Raw genomic sequence first — 17,413 nt, 5'->3', positions numbered from 1 at the left:
AGACAACATCAAAAGCCTTGGGGTGTGGATGGACAAATCATTGACCTTCGACACGCAGGCAACCAAAGTCTCATCAACCTGTTTTGGCCTCCTGAGGATGGTTAAAATAATCCTTCCACTTCTTCCCTTTGAGGCCAGACAGATAGTTATACAAGGCTTAATTCAATCTCGCCTTGATTTCAACAATGCTCTGTACCTGGGGGCGCCGGAGTACACTTTACAAAAACTGCAGCGCATCCAAAACTGTGCAGCTCGCACATTGCTTGGTACCCCTCGCAGAACCTCAATAAAACCTGGCTTACGAATTTCAGGCAGCACAGTTGTACTTTAGGGAGAGGTCCACATATACAGGCGCGAAGGACTGACATTCCGAGGACCAGTTGGCAAAGAACTCCACGAGCCAGGTCACCCGTCAATCTTTATCAATCTCCTCATCGATGGTCTTGTCATTGAAATATTTGATATATTCTGGTCCCATGTAAAGATGGGGTGTACAGGTCATCAAGAACACTAGGCACAGGGTGAGATAGGGCAGTCCCATCAGGATGTCCAGACGGAAGAAAAGAATTGCATTGGCAACTTTACTGAACAGGAAGATGTTCCCCATGTGTTGCTCAATGATGATGGAGCGCCGGTTCTTCATCATGCCGATGGCGCTGAGGAACATCAGAATCTTGACCTCCCTCCAGTCAAAGTCGCAGGAGTTGCTGTCCTGGCACTGGGTGGGCAGTCCCAGGCACAGCGGCGGCGCCTTCCACACCAGCCGGAAGGCGAGCGAGAGCAGAGCCGAGAAGAGGTAGTAGGGCCGCGCCAGCCATCATTCCGCATTACTGTATCTGCTGAAGCATGGCGCCTCTTCTTGTGTTTGCGCTGAAACGTCGGCTGGTTCTGCTCACTCAGAAGTCACAATTTTGTTTTTCGTCGAGTCACGGTATGGGTTTTGTATTTTCTGGCTAGGCACAAACATTGGCTGGTTTTACACAGTCACAAGTCGGATTTCGTTTTTTGCTGAGTCACGCTACAGCACGAGTCTGCACAAACAAACATCGGCCGGATTAGCTCTGATTTTCGCTGTGTCACGAAACCTGATTTCCCAGTGAGTCATGCTTCCCGAAACTGCCCACCACCCCCACCCGGATTCTTGCCGAGTCATGGTGGGCTAAAGGGAGGTGAATTTACATGCAATATCCATACCAACCTTTTAGAAGAGGAAAGTGGAAGTTAAAAAAAACATAATCGGAGAATGTACTTCCCCCATGAGCTTCTATTGGAGCAGATGCGATTCCAAAGGGGATACTGACAAAATATAGCAAATTTGGGTTTAAATAATACTGAGTCTCCCGTCTGAATCGGGTTCAGTGGCATGTATGCAGTGCACCACAATGTACTGGCCCCCTAAAAAAGGTGTCCTATTCAGGTAATACATTTAATAATACACTAGCTTGTCTGAAGCTCAAGTATGTTGTACATACGATATGTTAATTACCTGAAATATGCAGTTTTTGCATCAACAGTCTCTGGTTATCGTATTCTCTCTCAGGTCTATCTCATTCTCTCGCTACGAGGTCTATCTTATTAGCTCCCTTTCTTGTATATCTTGTTCTCTCTTGGGCATGTCTTACCCCATCTATAACGTCGGTCTCCTTCCCTAGCAGTTCTGGCTCAGCCTTCCAGGCGTGAGCATTCGCGTGAGCCGCGGGGCCGTCTCGAGTACAGCAGGGCGAGCAGGGGTGCCAGGACCGCCATGGTTCAGGGTTACTGGACTGGAGCAGGGGGTGACGTCATCACGCAGGGAGCGTGTAATACTTTATAGGGCCGGGCGGCGCCGCGGCGGCCGCCTAATCAAAAATAAATAATTTATTTTAAATCAGCGCAGCACTGCCAGCATGAGTTCTCATGCTGGCAGTGCCACGCCGATTTCAAAAAAATTATTTATTTTTGATCAGGAATCGTGCTACCGTTCAGACAGGCCAGCAGCCTGATTGTGCTTAATGTCTGTGTTCTGTTGTTGGGGCCGATTTGAACCGACCGTCCAAATCGGCCCCAACAACAGAACCAGCCTCCGGTCACAAAACCGCCCCCCACCCCTGCCAGCCTATTGGGGGATTGCCCGGTGCCCGGCATGACCAGTCCGACCCTGCTCTTGGATATTATCCTTGAATAAAACACAACAATTTCTACTTAGCGTGTATGACATCCAGATACTTTATTTCACTCTGGATCACAATTTGTGAACACTTTGGACAGAAATGCCAAATTGATATTAGGAATTCCCTAGTAAGGATTCACAATTTGGAGCTGCTAAATTAGCGAATCGGTCACTTCGCAAAATTAAAAAAACTGAGCGAAAAAATTGACTTTTGTACAAAGGAAATCCCTATGTTATTCATACTGTTTGCTAGCTGTGCTAAATTCAAAAGCAGACAAGGATTTATGGGATTTATTAAACCTCAAAGACCTAAATTCAGGAGATGGTCAACATTTTTGTGTGGTATTGCCCATCAGGGTCGTAGGCATTCGTCCGCACCAGTCAGAGTAAGCCCTAATCTAAATGTAGCCCACTGGGGGATATAGATATTATAAACAGTAGGGAAGATACGTACACACATATTCATATTAAGCGCAAATCTTAAACACGTGTTGTTATAATAAAACTGTCAGAAACAATTAAGTGAAATCCTTCCACAGCCTTCATACTATTATCGCCAATACACACATTAAATAATATACGTAAAACACCATAAGGGAACACAACACACTGGGTGAAGTTTAAAAAGGTCAACCACACAAATACATTAAGTGAATTTGTGAATTGCCGAAGAAGAAAAGTGAACAAGCATTAGAAATGCAATAGGTCTCGCAGCATTAGAGTTAGTGCTTTTAGAATTGTTTATGGGTTTTTTTGTAAATCTTTAGCATGAGGTTGAGGGTGAGTGAGGGTGAGGGGTTGAGGGTGAGTGAGGGTGAGGCTGAGGGGTTGAGGGTGAGGGTGAGTGAGGGTGAGTGAGGGGTTGAGGGTGAGTGAGGGTGAGTGAGGGGTTGAGGGTGAGGGGTTGAGGGTGAGTGAGGGTGAGGGGTTGAGGGTGGGTGAGGGGTTGAGGGTGAGTGAGGGTGAGGGGTTGAGGGTGAGTGAGGGTGAGGGTGAGTGAGGGTGAGTGAGGGTGAGGGGTTGAGGGTGAGGGTGAGTGAGGGTGAGGGTGGGTGAGTGAGGGTGAGGGTGAGTGAGGGTGAGTGAGGGTGAGTGAGGGTGAGTGAGGGTGAGTGAGGGTGGGTGAGTGTGAGTGAGGGTGAGTGGGGGTGAGTGTGGGTGAGTGTGGGTGAGTGTGGGTGAGGGATTGAGGGTGAGGGGTTGAGGGTGAGTGAGGGTGAGGGGTTGAGGGTGAGTGAGGGTGAGGGGTTGAGGGTGAGTGAGGGTGAGGGAGGGTGAGGGGTTGAGGGTGAGGGGTTGAGGGTGAGTGGGGGTGAGTGAGGGTGAGGGGTTGAGGGTGAAGGTGAGTGAGGGTGAGTGAGGGTGGGTGAGGGTGAGTGAGGGTGAGTGTGGGTGAGTGTGGGTGAGTGAGGGTGAGGGATTGAGGGTGAGGGGTTGAGGGTGGGTGAGGGGTTGAGGGTGAGTGAGGGTGAGGGTGAGGGGTTGAGGGTGAGTGAGGGTGAGGGTGAGTGAGGGTGAGTGAGGGTGAGGGTGAGTGAGGGTGAGAGGGTGAGGGTGAGGGTGAGTGAGGGTGAGTGAGGGTGAGTGAGGGTGAGTGAGGGTGGGTGAGTGTGAGGGAGGGTGAGTGGGGGTGAGTGTGGGTGAGTGTGGGTGAGTGTGGGTGAGGGATTGAGGGTGAGGGGTTGAGGGTGAGTGAGGGTGAGGGGTTGAGGGTGAGTGAGGGGTTGAGGGTGAGTGAGGGTGAGGGAGGGTGAGGGGTTGAGGGTGAGGGGTTGAGGGTGAGTGGGGGTGAGTGAGGGTGAGGGGTTGAGGGTGAAGGTGAGTGAGGGTGAGGGTGAGCTAGGGTGGGTGAGGGTGAGTGAGGGTGAGTGTGGGTGAGTGTGGGTGAGTGAGGGTGAGGGATTGAGGGTGAGGGGTTGAGGGTGGGTGAGGGGTTGAGGGTGAGTGAGGGTGAGGGTGAGTGAGGGTGAGGGGTTGAGGGTGAGTGGGGGTGAGTGAGGGTGAGGGGTTGAGGGTGAGTGAGGGTGAGGGGTTGAGGGTGAGTGAGGATGAGGGGTTGAGGGTGGGTGAGGGTGAGTGAGGGTGAGGGTGAGTGAGGGTGAGTGAAGGTGGGTGAGGGGTTGAGGGTGATTGAGGGTGAGGCGTTGAGGGTGAGTGAGGGTGAGGGGTTGAGGGTGAGTGAAGAATTACAATACAATACAATACAATATACCAAGCCAGCTTCTCACACTAACTTTGAGGAATGTTTACAGTCTATAAAATACACAGAGTGAAGATAATGTATTCCAAATACTCTAAATCTGCTGTTCTCTAAACTATTAATGTATGATTTTGCCCTTTGACATCCATATTGGATTATTTGTTACTTCTTTTCTTCTTTGCTTCTAGAGAAAAATCGGTAAAGAAGGAATTTTATAATGTTTTCCTTTGTATCTTTAACTAAATATAAACCTCTTGCCACGTTAAAAAAAAATATTTTTATTGGAGCAATAATGTAAGGTAGTGGCCTACGTAAAATAGAACAGCACAGCTTAGCTATACATCATGCTCAGCACATTAACTCAGAAAGGGTTACTCGGGTGCAGCACACAAATATGGCCTAAAGCACGAGTTTTGCAAATGGATAAAACAATGCCCCTCAACTCCCACTAACCAACCCCCATCCAGCAGCCAAATAGCATCATATTAGTACCCAAGCTACCTCCTGCCACGTTAATGAGGGTCCTTCGTATTGTTAATTATGCGGTGGCAATGCTGTCATGGAGTAGCACGAATGGCCATGTAAACATGTGTATTAAATAAAAAACCGTGGCTTTATGATCATGACAACACCTGGCACTGGAAATAGATAGCCATTAGGCCTATATTCCTAAGAACGAATATTTGAATGACTCATGCACTCTGACGAACGGCTATTACAAAACAGGTCATGCAATGGAAATCGTTGCATAAGAATGCACTTCACCTCTCTGTACCCATCGACACCAGGTTCACTTTCAGAGCAACTTATCTAGCAGGGCTTGTCGTGCTTGGAAGTAAAGGTGGGCAAGAAAAGCAGGTCTCGCGGCTGGCTCGGGCCCGATGTCTAGCTCTGGCTCAGCCATTTTCTCATGTGAACTGACGAGCCAAAATAGCGCCAATCCAAGCATTCCAGGCGTAGAACGTTCCATCCCTATTGCCTTTAAGGAAACAAAATACTTTAGACGCAGGACAGATAAGCACAAGACAAAAACGTTCTTGTTTTGCTGTGTATGGTTTCATTGGGATTGCGTTTACTACCCCCGACGACTCGGCTAGAACCGAATTAAGCGACACGTTGCGTTAAAGCTGATAATCTAATGTTACCGAAAACAAATATGAAAACTGTTACTGTTATCGTCTAGATCAATAAAGAGTCATAGGAGCTTGCCGTCGTAATGGAGGAGTGGGAGGATGTATCACCACGCCAGGTTTGCTTTTCTAAAAATAAAGGTGAATAAAACAAACCCAAATAGGTTGTAGATTGTTATTCGGTATATAATAATGGGGTTTACTAACGGGCGAGAAACGCTTCCTTACCGGAGAAAAAGATATTCCGTTCTATGTATGACAACCTCCGGGAGCCGCATAAAGGATGAGTGATGGCGTCCCGCAGCCGTTGGCAATACGAAATGACCCAATGTGCCGCCATCTGTCTCTTTCTATAAGGGCCAATCGTTATGGTTAAAGCAATGCTGAGGTAGCTAGAACGCCGCCCCTAGGGGGGATATCCCTTTAACAGGCGATAGTGAGGACCAAATAGTAAATGAAAACGCCTAGTAAACACGCCTGTTAGATGACGTATTGATGATATGGAAACGCCTCTAGAAACAAAGTAATTCATGTAAACCTAAAAAACCGGGAGGCGGTAACGAAATAAACTGATGCACTGGCGTGCACCGCAAGTCGTGCCACAACTGCGCCCCAGTGTGATGCCCACTAAGCCGCATGGTTGAAAAATGATAACAAGAGGCAGGAGAGAAAGAAAACAAGACGGACGGACGGAAGAGAGGGGAGGGGGGAGGAGAAATGCGACACGGAGGGAAGGGGAGGGGGCGGAGCGGGTTCAATTATACAAACAAAAAACAAGCCTTTCACCGTAACACGGCGGGCAGGGGAGGGGGCGGGCAGGGGAGGGGGCGGAGAGGGGAGAGGTGCGACACGGCAGGCAGGCAGGGGAGGAGAGTAGGTGGAGGAGGGGGGAGGAGAGTAGGGGAGGCACGGCCTAGCGGCAGGCAGGCAGGGGAGGAGAGGAGGAGGGGGGAGGAGAGTAGGGGAGGCACGGCCTAGCGGCAGGCAGGCAGGGGAGGAGAGGAGGAGGGGGGAGGAGAGTAGGGGAGGCACGGCCTAGCGGCCGTGCAATCAAGTAGTGAGGGGGCGGAGCTGGGGGAGGCTGTGAGAGAGAGTAGGCAAGGCAGGCGGCTGGGGGCATGTGCACGCGCATTTAAGCTCAATGCGCATGCGCATTGAGCTTAAATTTCTCGTGCACTGCAAGGAATCGCCACGATTCCTTGCAGTGTGGATAAAGAGCGGATAAGTGCCAATACTCTCGCCTTGCTCGATGCGCATGCGCATCGACAGGCGAGACCTAAAAATCATGCAGATGAGCATGGAAGCCAGGAAGACCCTATGGGAAGGAAGCAAGGCCCTGGTGTCGATAGTCACACTCTGCAGTACAAAAGCACTCCCTCATACAATGTGCTTATAACGGGATACAAGCAAACATTTGTATGCCACTTACTTCATGTGCGCCGGCTAGTGATTCATGGCTTTTAAGCTCCTATCTCCGGGTAATACCGGGTTGATAAACACGCTTTTCTTTCACAGAGCAGGAGGTGTTATGTGGCTGAAAGGACCGATCACTAGTGCTTGCAATGTATGCTGGCATCGGAATTTCACTGCATCTGCACTGTTAGCTGCGGGGCCGACTCGAGTACAGCAGGTCGAGCAGGGGCGCCAGGACGGCCATGGTTCAGGGTTACTGTGGAGCAGGGGGTGACGTCATCACGCAGGGAGCGTGTACACATTGTAGGGCCAGGCAGCGCAGCTGCGGCGCCTAATCAAAATGAAATAATGTATTTGAAATCGGCGCGGTGGCAGTGCCGCGCCGATTTGAAATAAATTATTTCATTTTGATCAGGAATCGTGCTCCCGTTCAGACAGGCCAGCAGCCTGATTGTGCTTAATGTTTATGTTATGTTGTTGTGACCGATTTGGACCGACCGTCCAAATCGGCCCCAACAACAGAACCGGCCTCCGGTCACAAAACCGGCCCCCACCCCTGCCAGCCTACCGGGGGATTGCCCGGTGCCCGGCATGACCAGTCCGGCCCTGGGCAAAGGCCATAGGGAGAGCGGTTCAGGGACGGTTGTATGAGGTGGGCGACAAGGCCGGAAAACTCTTGACCTGGTTGGATAAGAGAGAGTGGGCAAGCAGATTAGTACCTGAACTTCGAGGACAAGAGGATACTTCCCTGTCGGACCCGCAAGATATAGCGGACTGTTTCGCGGCCCATTTCAAGACTGTTTATACCTCGGCAGCCCCCTACCCTGTAGGGGATTAACCACCAGATGCTTAAAGATATAGCTCTACCCAAAATTTTGGTGGTCGAACACAACTTCATGGACAGTGACAGGCCCAACGACAAAATAGCGGCAGCCATACAATCGTTCAAGCCGGGTCAAGTCACTGGTCCTAATGGGCTACCTATTGAGTTGTACAAGCTCCAACCAGATAAATTGGCCCCTTATTTAAGAACCATGTATGAGGACTCGAGGCAAGCAGCACTCTTGCATACAGACAAACGTACTGCCACAATAGTGACTATTCATAAAGACAGGAAGCCCAAGATCGAATGTGGTTCCTACCGACCGATATCCATGTTGAACGCTGAGGCCAAGATCTTGGCTAAGCTCCTTGCTACTAGCCTCTTGATGGCGATTGGGAGCTTGGTCCACCCGGACCAATCAGGTTTCATACTGCACCGTAACAAGGGGTTCTGGCCAGGGCGACTTCCAAATTGGAGCCGGCGGTTATAGTTTCCTTGGACGCGGCCATGGCCTTTGACACCATTGAATTGCCCTACCTGTGGGCTGTGTTGGAGAAACTGGGATTTGGCCCCACAGAAATACAGTGGGTGCAGTTACTGTATTCCCAACCTATGGCCCAAGTGGTAGTCAACAATAAGAAGTCGGCCGCCTTCGAGCTGGGCAGGAGGATCCGTCAGGGTTGCCCCTTGTCCCCATTGCTGTTTGCCCTAGCGTTGGAGTCACTGGCAGCATGGATACGTCAGGACCTGATGGTCAGGGGTATGCGTTGGTCTTCGGACTGGGAAGGCCATATTTCTCTTTACGCGGATGACATCCTTCTGTACTTGACCTTCCCTTAGGAGATCTTTGATAGTGGTCTTGGACATTTTCACGATCCTTGGACTGTACTACGGTTATTCCATAAACTGAAGCAAATCCCTCCGGTTTGTGGTGGCGGGTGTGCCCCCGATTCCGCAGTGTGGGTGCCCACTACAAATTTGTACCAAAGGGTTTAAGTATCTGGGTATCTACCTTTCTCTAGACTCCTCTCTTCGCTATTCCCGCAACCTCCAGCACCCGCAGCTTCAGTTGCGTAGGACATTCTGGTGGAAATCACTCGCTCTCCCTCTCCCTCTCACTACTAGGCAAGGCCGCCCTTTTTAAGATGATGTCCCTACCCCAATTCCTGTATGCCCTTCAGAATTCCATTGATCCGATACCCATGTCCTATTTCCGAGAGGTCGAGAGCCTCCAACGGGACCTACTGTGGAACGGTAAACCTCGCATTGCTTTTAGCAAACTTTCTCTAAACTGGTATGTCGGATGCATCAGCCTCCCAGATATACAATTGTATTATTGGGCGTCTCATCTGTCCTCTATCAACCATTGCACCTATGCCCAGCCTAGTGACCCGGGGTACAATATGGATAGGTGGCTCCTTTCCAGGGGAACCGTTAGCAGAGCCCTTTATTCTAGGCCCTGACGCTATCCTCTTATGGGCCCACCAAACATGCAGTACATATCTGGCATGTGGCCACCAATCGTCTAGGCTTGAGATGGCAGCTGAAGCTTGCAAGACCGTTATAGGACTCCGAGCAATTGGGTTATGTATGGAAGAGTAAGGGATTCGACAAATGGGATCTAAAAGGTATTGCATGCATAAGGGATTTGTGGGACAAATCTGATATTATGTCTTTTGCAGCACTGCAGCAGCAATATAACCTGGCTGAATCAGAGCGCTTCCGATACACATAGGTCCGGCATGCACTTCGCACGCACTTACAGGCCGGGTTCACACAGCCGGAATCATCCCCACTGGAAGACAGGGTACTTGATGGTCACCTCCCTGACAGCACCATTTCCCTGACATATAAAAAATTGGTCAACAACATCTCGGATCCTCCCCAGGCTCTCCGAGAAAATTGGAACAGAGACGGCATGGAAATGGATGACGAGGAATGGCAGGAGGCAGTCTCCTCTCCCTGGGTCGTAGCAATATCAGCTCGTCTCTGTCTTGTCCAATTAAACTTCTCCACTGTATTTACGTAACGGGGCCCCAATTGATATGAATGGGGAGGGTAGAAGAGGGCGCCTGTAGGCGGGGCTGTGGCCAGCCGGGGACCTTTTTTCACATAGTTTGGTAATGTACACAGATCCAACCCTACTGGTGTGCTATTCACGACATTATTAATACTGTTCTGTCTGCGCAGCTCCGGGTGGAGGCCTGTAGGTGTCTCCTAAACATCTGGGAACCAAGTGACTTGAATTTCTGTCTGACGCAGAGGGTAACATTGGGGCTAATGCTGGCCAAGAGGAATATTGCCCAGCAATGGGGGGCATTGGCTCCGCCCACAGCAAAGGATTGGGAAAAAGACATTGACTGGGTGATGTTCAGAGAAAAGACTGCATATGTGTTGCGTGGATGTCCCAAAAAATGGACTTGTGTGTGGGGCTTTTGGAACTCCTATCGGGGGAAATATTGTCAGCCCCCTGGCCCCTGCATGGGATGACCCCCCGTCGCCATAGTCCTTCCACCATACTTGATTGTATTTTGTAATATTACCTACTGTACCACTGATGCCTATCGTAATGCTCCTTCTGTATTGTCACGCTATTGCTAATGTTTGTTTTTTCCTAATAAAAAATGTTTTACAAAAAAAAATTACCTACCCTGGTTCCTTAGTGACTAGAGCCCCCTTGTCCGCTTTCTCGGCAGGCCCACTAGTTGCATTTAATTTACCAGACGGAAGGAGTCCAGGGTGGACCAGGCAGTCTCTTCTTATCCCCATCCCCTTTGCCCCCTTGGTGCCCTCCTCCCAACTCGCATTATCGATTGGCAGAGCGGATTGAGAGGAGCGTTTGGAACTGTCACGTCTTAGGTGCAATAATGACAAACACCAGTCATGTAGTTTAGGGAGATTTATTCTTGCTTCTTATCAGTTCCCTGTCCCTACTCTAACTGACCCTTTCCTGTCACTGCCCCTCCTCTTCCTCCAACCCCGTAACTCCTCCCATCCCAACTACTAGACCGTTCACATTATCACATCTCTCCCTTGTTAACAAAAGAAAATAACTGCTTCGATTATAGTTCTTCGATCAGTCTCTTTGGTTTGTGGATGTCTCTTCGAGGTCGGAGACACATTCCAGTCTCTGCAGACACATCTTCCATTGGTCTATCAGTACTCAGGGTTGAACTCAGTCGACTCAGTCCTTCGGCATCTCGTTGTGTTGGATCTTTATCAAGTGTTTCTTTCATGCCCGGGGTACATTTCTGAAAATGAAACACGTTCCGGGTGATCCGTCTTTTCTCAGATTCCGCAGTGATCATGGTGCCTTTTTGCTGCGTGATGATCAGTGGTTCCTCTTTGAATCTACAATCTGTCTTCTTGGACTGCTCTTGCTTGACCACTACACAATCTCCTGTATGAAGAGAGGGAGACTTGGCTCTCCGTCTAGTGTCCGCATATGTTTTCATTTTGCTCTTCCCAGCTTGATCAGCCATCACTGTTTCTCGATGGACACGTGTCGGGGACACCGGTCTCAGGGCTCCTTCCCACATCGGGATCATTGTCCTAATGGGTCGCCCCAGCATGAGAGTGGCAGGACACTTTCCGGTGGTAGCATGTGGGGTAGTTAGATAGGCTCATAGCACCTCATTGAGAGCTACTTGTAAGTCATTATTCTCCAACGTGGCTTGTTGGAAAGTCTTTTTCAGAGTGGCCATGAATCGTTCAATGGTGCCATTGGCTTGTGAATAAAACAGGTGATGGACCGAATGTGGATCAATGTCACACATTCACCCCAGTCCGAAGATCTGGGCCCAAATCCATCGTTTTTTTGCACTCCACACCACCCTGGGTTAGACAATGGCGATACGCAAATCAGCTCTGACCCTGTGCCCCATGGGAACAGTCCAGTCCGAACTACAAAAGCCATGTCCTTCCCAGAATGGAATCAAGCATCCGAGGACCGGACCGGTTTCGAGGTAACACCTCTCATCAGCCCGGCTAGCTTGACTCCAGTGGTGTGGAGTGCCTGGGACCCACGTCTGGGCATCCCCAGCGCACTTAGGGCGGAAATTGCAAATAAAACAGGTGATGGACCGAATGTGGATCAATGTCACACATTCACCCCAGTCCGAAGATCTGGGCCCAAATCCATCGTTTTTTTGCACTCCACACCACCCTGGGTTAGACAATGGCGATATGCAAATCAGCTCTGACCCTGTGCCCCATGGGAACCGTCCAGTCCAAACTACAAAAGCCATGTCCTTCCCAGAACGGAATCAAGCATCCGAGGACCGGACCGGTTTCGAGGTAACACCTCTCATCAGCCCGGCTAGCTTGACTCCAGTGGTGTGGAGTGCCTGGGACCCACATTGGCTTGTGGCCAGAGCGGCGTGATCTTCCGATGTCGAAAGTTGAGATGCTTCGCGAATTCACTAAACTCATGAGTTTGGGAATGTACACAGATCCAACCGTACTGGTGTGCTATTCACGACATTATTAATACTGTTCTGTCTGCGCATTATTCCCAACATACATTGTGCAAATGACTGAAATGTCAGTGTAGCTGAAGAAGCCACCCATGAAATGGAACCAATAAGCATCTGTCTGAAACCCACTTTGCTGGGTGAATTGTATGAAAAATTGTGTTAATTTACAGGCAGCTGACTGAACTCCTCTTTCTTGTGAATTGCTTTAAACATTACTTATATGTCTACTAGTTTCACTTACCCATTCCACAAAATCCCTATTACTATGTCACCCGTCTTGCATCCTGCAACCCAAACCTTTGTACCCAAAGCACCAATTGTTTACTGTATGTGTCCCTCCCTTTGGGGCACGGATCCCACCTATGTCTTTGCATTCTCTGTTTGCTGCTGCTGCTTCACAAGGTCCAAAATACTAAGAAAGCACAATTCTGTTTAAAGAAGCCTAAAGCTAGCACAAGGTCTTCCCTAAGAAGCCCAAAAAGTGCCCAACCTTCAAAAATTATCAAAAGAAGGATTAGGAACATTATAAAAACTGTGTATTCCATGAGTGAATAAAACGTTTAGCTAACATGCTGTAAAACCATACTCATTCTTTAGCAGTTCAAGCTAGACTGCTCCTATTCGAACATGGTCAAGCCTAACATGCATATAGCTGGGTCTAATCTGAGGTGGCATGATGGGCAAAAAAGGATGGACAGGGATGGTGCCCTGGGGAATTAACAGTGGATTAGATTAATTCAAGCATCCCCCCCGCCCCATCACTTTTTTTGTTTATTCCTTTAAAATAGGTTAGCATGAATGTTGTGTAGCTGTGCACAAGTGAGCATCCGACATGTCTAGCATACAGAGGTTTTAAATTTGACCCCTCTGTGAAGTGCTTGTTCACATACGCCAACACCATACATGCCAACATTTTAGAGCAGACAAGTGGGAAACTAAAAGAAATAGTCAGGAGAACATATTTTCCCAATTGATTTAGATTGAAGCAGAGGCAATCTGCCTGAATCGGGTCTATTGGCATGTATGGTGACAGACGAATGTATGATGCTACAACGCATACATTAACAATGCTGTATTTTACATTGCGTTTGTTACAACATAAGCTTTTACAACGACTTGCACTGGACTTAGGAATAATATGATTTACTATTCCAACTCCAGCCTACGTTACGTAGGGAAGGTGTTGGAATAGTAAATCATACTATTCCTCAGATTAGAGCGCCATCCAGCGCAAGTCGTTGTAACGACTTGCGTTGTAATGCTGGAGATGTAAACATACCACGGTGTAATGACTGCATTGTGCAGGTCGTTCTCCTGACATAAAATCAGCATTTTATTTTAGGCAGTTTAATATCACACCCCCTAATTTCCCCCGCCAAGAATTCAGGACAGAGCCTTTGGGCTCAAGATATATTTTCCAAGTTCCAAATTACATATTTCCAGCAGTTCATGATTTGGAGATCCAAATAGGGTTTCTGCATGTACAGAGCAAGAGGCAGGAGACTAACCTTGAAATCTGTAGTATCCCGTCTGAATCAGGAAGGTTGGCATTTATGCAACACTGGGTGCTTAGATTTAAGGAGGGTGCATGTTTTTGAATCGGATATGATCTGTTTGCAACTCCCTGTTCTCCTTACTCTCACCACTGTTTCTCCAAACCACTGGTGTATTCAAAGGTTCATTCCAAGGGCCTCTGATTTACTTCCTGTACGCTACTGATCCCTGCAACATCAGCTCAACCAATTTACTTTCTTTTATCATCTGTATTCTGATATACACATTTTTTCTGTCACACATTCTGACTCATAATCCACCCTAGAAAGTCAAACTCCCTTTAAGATGACGGATACTGATTAACCCACCACTCTTTTAAGCTCTGTTGTGTTAGTTAGTTTAGTGAGGATAGAAACATTGTGCGTGGGCGTCGTTTAGTTTCCTTAGTGTCCTGAGATTATTTATGGTGTGCTGCAGGAGACTACTGTGCTTTTAGGGAGTCTCCTTGTTTGGTTGTGGGCAATTCCTAGTTTCTCATCTTTTCTCTGTAGTGTTTTTTTATCTAACAGCGCAGTGTAAGTTGACATTAGTGTCTCAACTCAGCAGCTGCCAAACTAATAGCTCTTCCCCCTCAGAATAATGGTGAGTTAAAAAGTATATAAAAACTGGTTGGTAATCTTGAGTTAAGTTTCTGTTCCTAAAAGGCTCCTGCCTATGTTTAAAAACTATTTTTACAGTGGTTTAGTTGCCAGGTCACTGAAGTGTTTAGTTACATAAATTCCCAAAGTAGCTTCAATGAAGATTAGTATCTCTGCTTCGCAGCTGTCAAAAAAGAAGATAGCGTGTATTCCAGAAAGGAGATTAGTCTTTCCTCTTCACAGCTATCAAATAAAGAAGAGAGCAGTTATTGCTGAACGGAGATTAGTGCCTCCACTGCACAGTTGTCAATGAGAGAAGGTGTTGCAGTGCATCCTGAGCTCTTTGTGAAACTAAAAATAGCAGTGTTTCCAGTCGTCTTCAAAACTCCTTACTGCTTCATTGTTTGTACTGCTTCTTAACACAAGCTAAGTGTATCTTTAGCATTTTAAGTAGAAAAATACAGAACACATTGTTTGAATAATTTTAAAGAGCAAAATAGCAATACGTGACTTACCTTGCTCTAGATTGAAATCTCCCCTTGAGTTTGTTCTTTTTAATTCCTGAAATTAAAGAGAAAAAGAAGATTTATCTACTAAGCTTACACAGATATAAGAAATACATATACTATCACAGAAGAGGGGCACTTTCCTGATGCACTCTGCGTATGTAACCATTCACATATGCTAAAGCTAGAGTTAAGTTATTAATAGCTAGAAGAAAAAGCTGAATATGTATATAGGTCATGTTCCCTTTTAGTCTACTGACCGCAACAACCAAATAGAGCATACAGAAAGCATAGCTAGTCAGAAGAGTGGGAGCAACAACCAGAAGGAAGGAGTCCAGGGTGGACCAGGCAGTCTCTTCTTATCCCCATCCCCTTTGCCCCCTTGGTGCCCTCCTCCCAACTCGCATTATCGATTGGCAGAGCGGATTGAGAGGAGCGTTTGGAACTGTCACGTCTTAGGTGCAATAATGACAAACACCAGTCATGTAGTTTAGGGAGATTTATTCTTGCTTCTTATCAGTTCCCTGTCCCTACTCTAACTGACCCTTTCCTGTCACTGCCCCTCCTCTTCCTCCAACCCCGTAACTCCTCCCATCCCAACTACTAGACCGTTCACATTATCACATCTCTCCCTTGTTAACAAAAGAAAATAACTGCTTCGATTATAGTTCTTCGATCAGTCTCTTTGGTTTGTGGATGTCTCTTCGAGGTCGGAGACACATTCCAGTCTCTGCAGACACATCTTCCATTGGTCTATCAGGTCTCAGGGTTAAACTCAGTTGACTCAGTCCTTCGGCATCTCGTTGTGTTGGATCTTTATCAAGTGTTTCTTTCATGCCCGGGGTACATTTCTGAAAATGAAACACATTCCGGGTGATCCGTCTTTTCTCAGATTCCGCAGTGATCATGGTGCCTTTTTGCTGCGTGATGATCAGTGGTTCCTCTTTGAATCTACAATCCGTCTTCTTGGACTGCTCTTGCTTGACCACTACACAATCTCCTGTATGAAGAGAGGGAGACTTGGCTCTCCGTCTAGTGTCCGCATATGTTTTCATTTTGCTCTTCCCAGCTTGATCAGCCATCACTGTTTCTCGATGGACAAGTGTCGGGGACACCGGTCTCAGGGCTCCTTCCCACATCGGGATCATTGTCCTGATGGGTCGCCCCAGCATGAGAGTGGCAGGACACCTTCCGGTGGTAGCATGTGGGGTAGTTCGATAGGCTCGTAGCACCTCGTTGAGAGCTACTTGTAAGTCCTTTTTCTCCAACGTGGCTTGTTGGAAAGTCTTTTTCAGAGTGGCCATGAATCGTTCAATGGTGCCATTGGTTTGTGGCCAGAGCGGCGTGATCTTCCGATGTCGAAAGTTGAGATGCTTTGCGAATTCACTAAACTCATGACCGTTAAAGGGGGGACCATTGTCTGTCTTGAGTTCCTTGGGAACACCCCATGCGGGAAAGACCTCATCTTGTACGGCGATGGTGCTGGAGGCGTTGGTGGAAGGCACAAACTGAGCTATTGGGAATCTCAAGTATTCATCCATGATAGCCACCACATACTTGCCTGACTGGAGGGGTCCATAGAAGTCCATGGCAAGTTCCTGCCATACCCCACTGGGAAATTTAGTCATTTCAAGAGGAGCTGGGGAATCTCCAGGCCTTACCAGTTGACACTGGGGACAGTCCTTTAGGGTGAGCTCTACCATTTGATCAAGTTGTGGGAACCAGACTCGCTGCCGGAGAGCTCTCTTTGTGGCACCAACTCCCCGATGACCCTCATGAGCGAGGTTGACCACTCCTTGACGTAGCTGCCTCGGGATGACAATCCGATGGTCTCTCAGCAGGAGCCCCTCTGAGGTAGCAGACAGCTCGTCACTGACATGTCGGAAGGCTTGCATTTCCTGACGGATTTGCAGATCACTTCCCTCGTCCTCACTGTCAGGTCTCCAGCGATGTGTGCGCAATCGGCGCACTACCTTCTGAAGAATATTGTCTTGCACAGTAGCGTCCTGTATAGCTTCCAGGGGAACCGCCGGTGGCCAGGCTACACCTACCACGAAGTGTATGTACTCTTCAGCTATCGACGGGCGTGAGGCTTGAGATGCTTGAGGGTGTCTGGACATGTAGTCCGCAGGATTCTCGGCCTTTCCTGGTTTATGAATGATTGTATATGTGTATTCCTGCAGACGTAGATCCCACCTTTCAATGCGGGGTGGCATCTTGGCCTTGGGATTACCGAAGATGCTGACAAGAGCCTGGTGATCCGTAATCATGGTGAAATGTTTGCCATAAATGAACACATGGAAATGCTCACACGCCCATACGACCGCTAAGCTCTCTTTCTCGGGCTGAGAATAAGACTTCTCGGTGTCGGAAAGGCTGCGACTGGCGTATGCAATCAGTGTCACTATCGTACTGAGCCAGGATGGCACCCAAGCCCACTGCACTGGCATCCACCATGATCTCCGTCTTCCTTTGGGGTTGAAACAGGCTAGATTGTTCGCCGATTCCACCGCCTGTTTGATCTCTTGGTAGGCCCGCTCACACTGAGGGCTCCACACAAACGGTTGTCCTTGCTTGGTGAGGGC

General features: G+C 48.3%; 1 pseudogene; it reads right to left on the bottom strand.

Annotated features, from left to right (window-relative positions):
- Positions 1 to 307: 307 nt before the first annotated feature.
- Positions 308 to 1,746, bottom strand: LOC147708447 (thioredoxin-related transmembrane protein 2 pseudogene; annotated as a pseudogene).
- Positions 1,747 to 17,413: the final 15,667 nt, after the last annotated feature.

This window comes from Lissotriton vulgaris, chromosome 6, assembly GCF_964263255.1.
Source record: "Lissotriton vulgaris chromosome 6, aLisVul1.2, whole genome shotgun sequence".
Taxonomy (NCBI): Eukaryota; Metazoa; Chordata; class Amphibia; order Caudata; family Salamandridae; genus Lissotriton; species Lissotriton vulgaris.
Note: the sequence above shows the minus strand (reverse complement) of the source record. Positions and strands in the feature narration are given on the sequence as shown.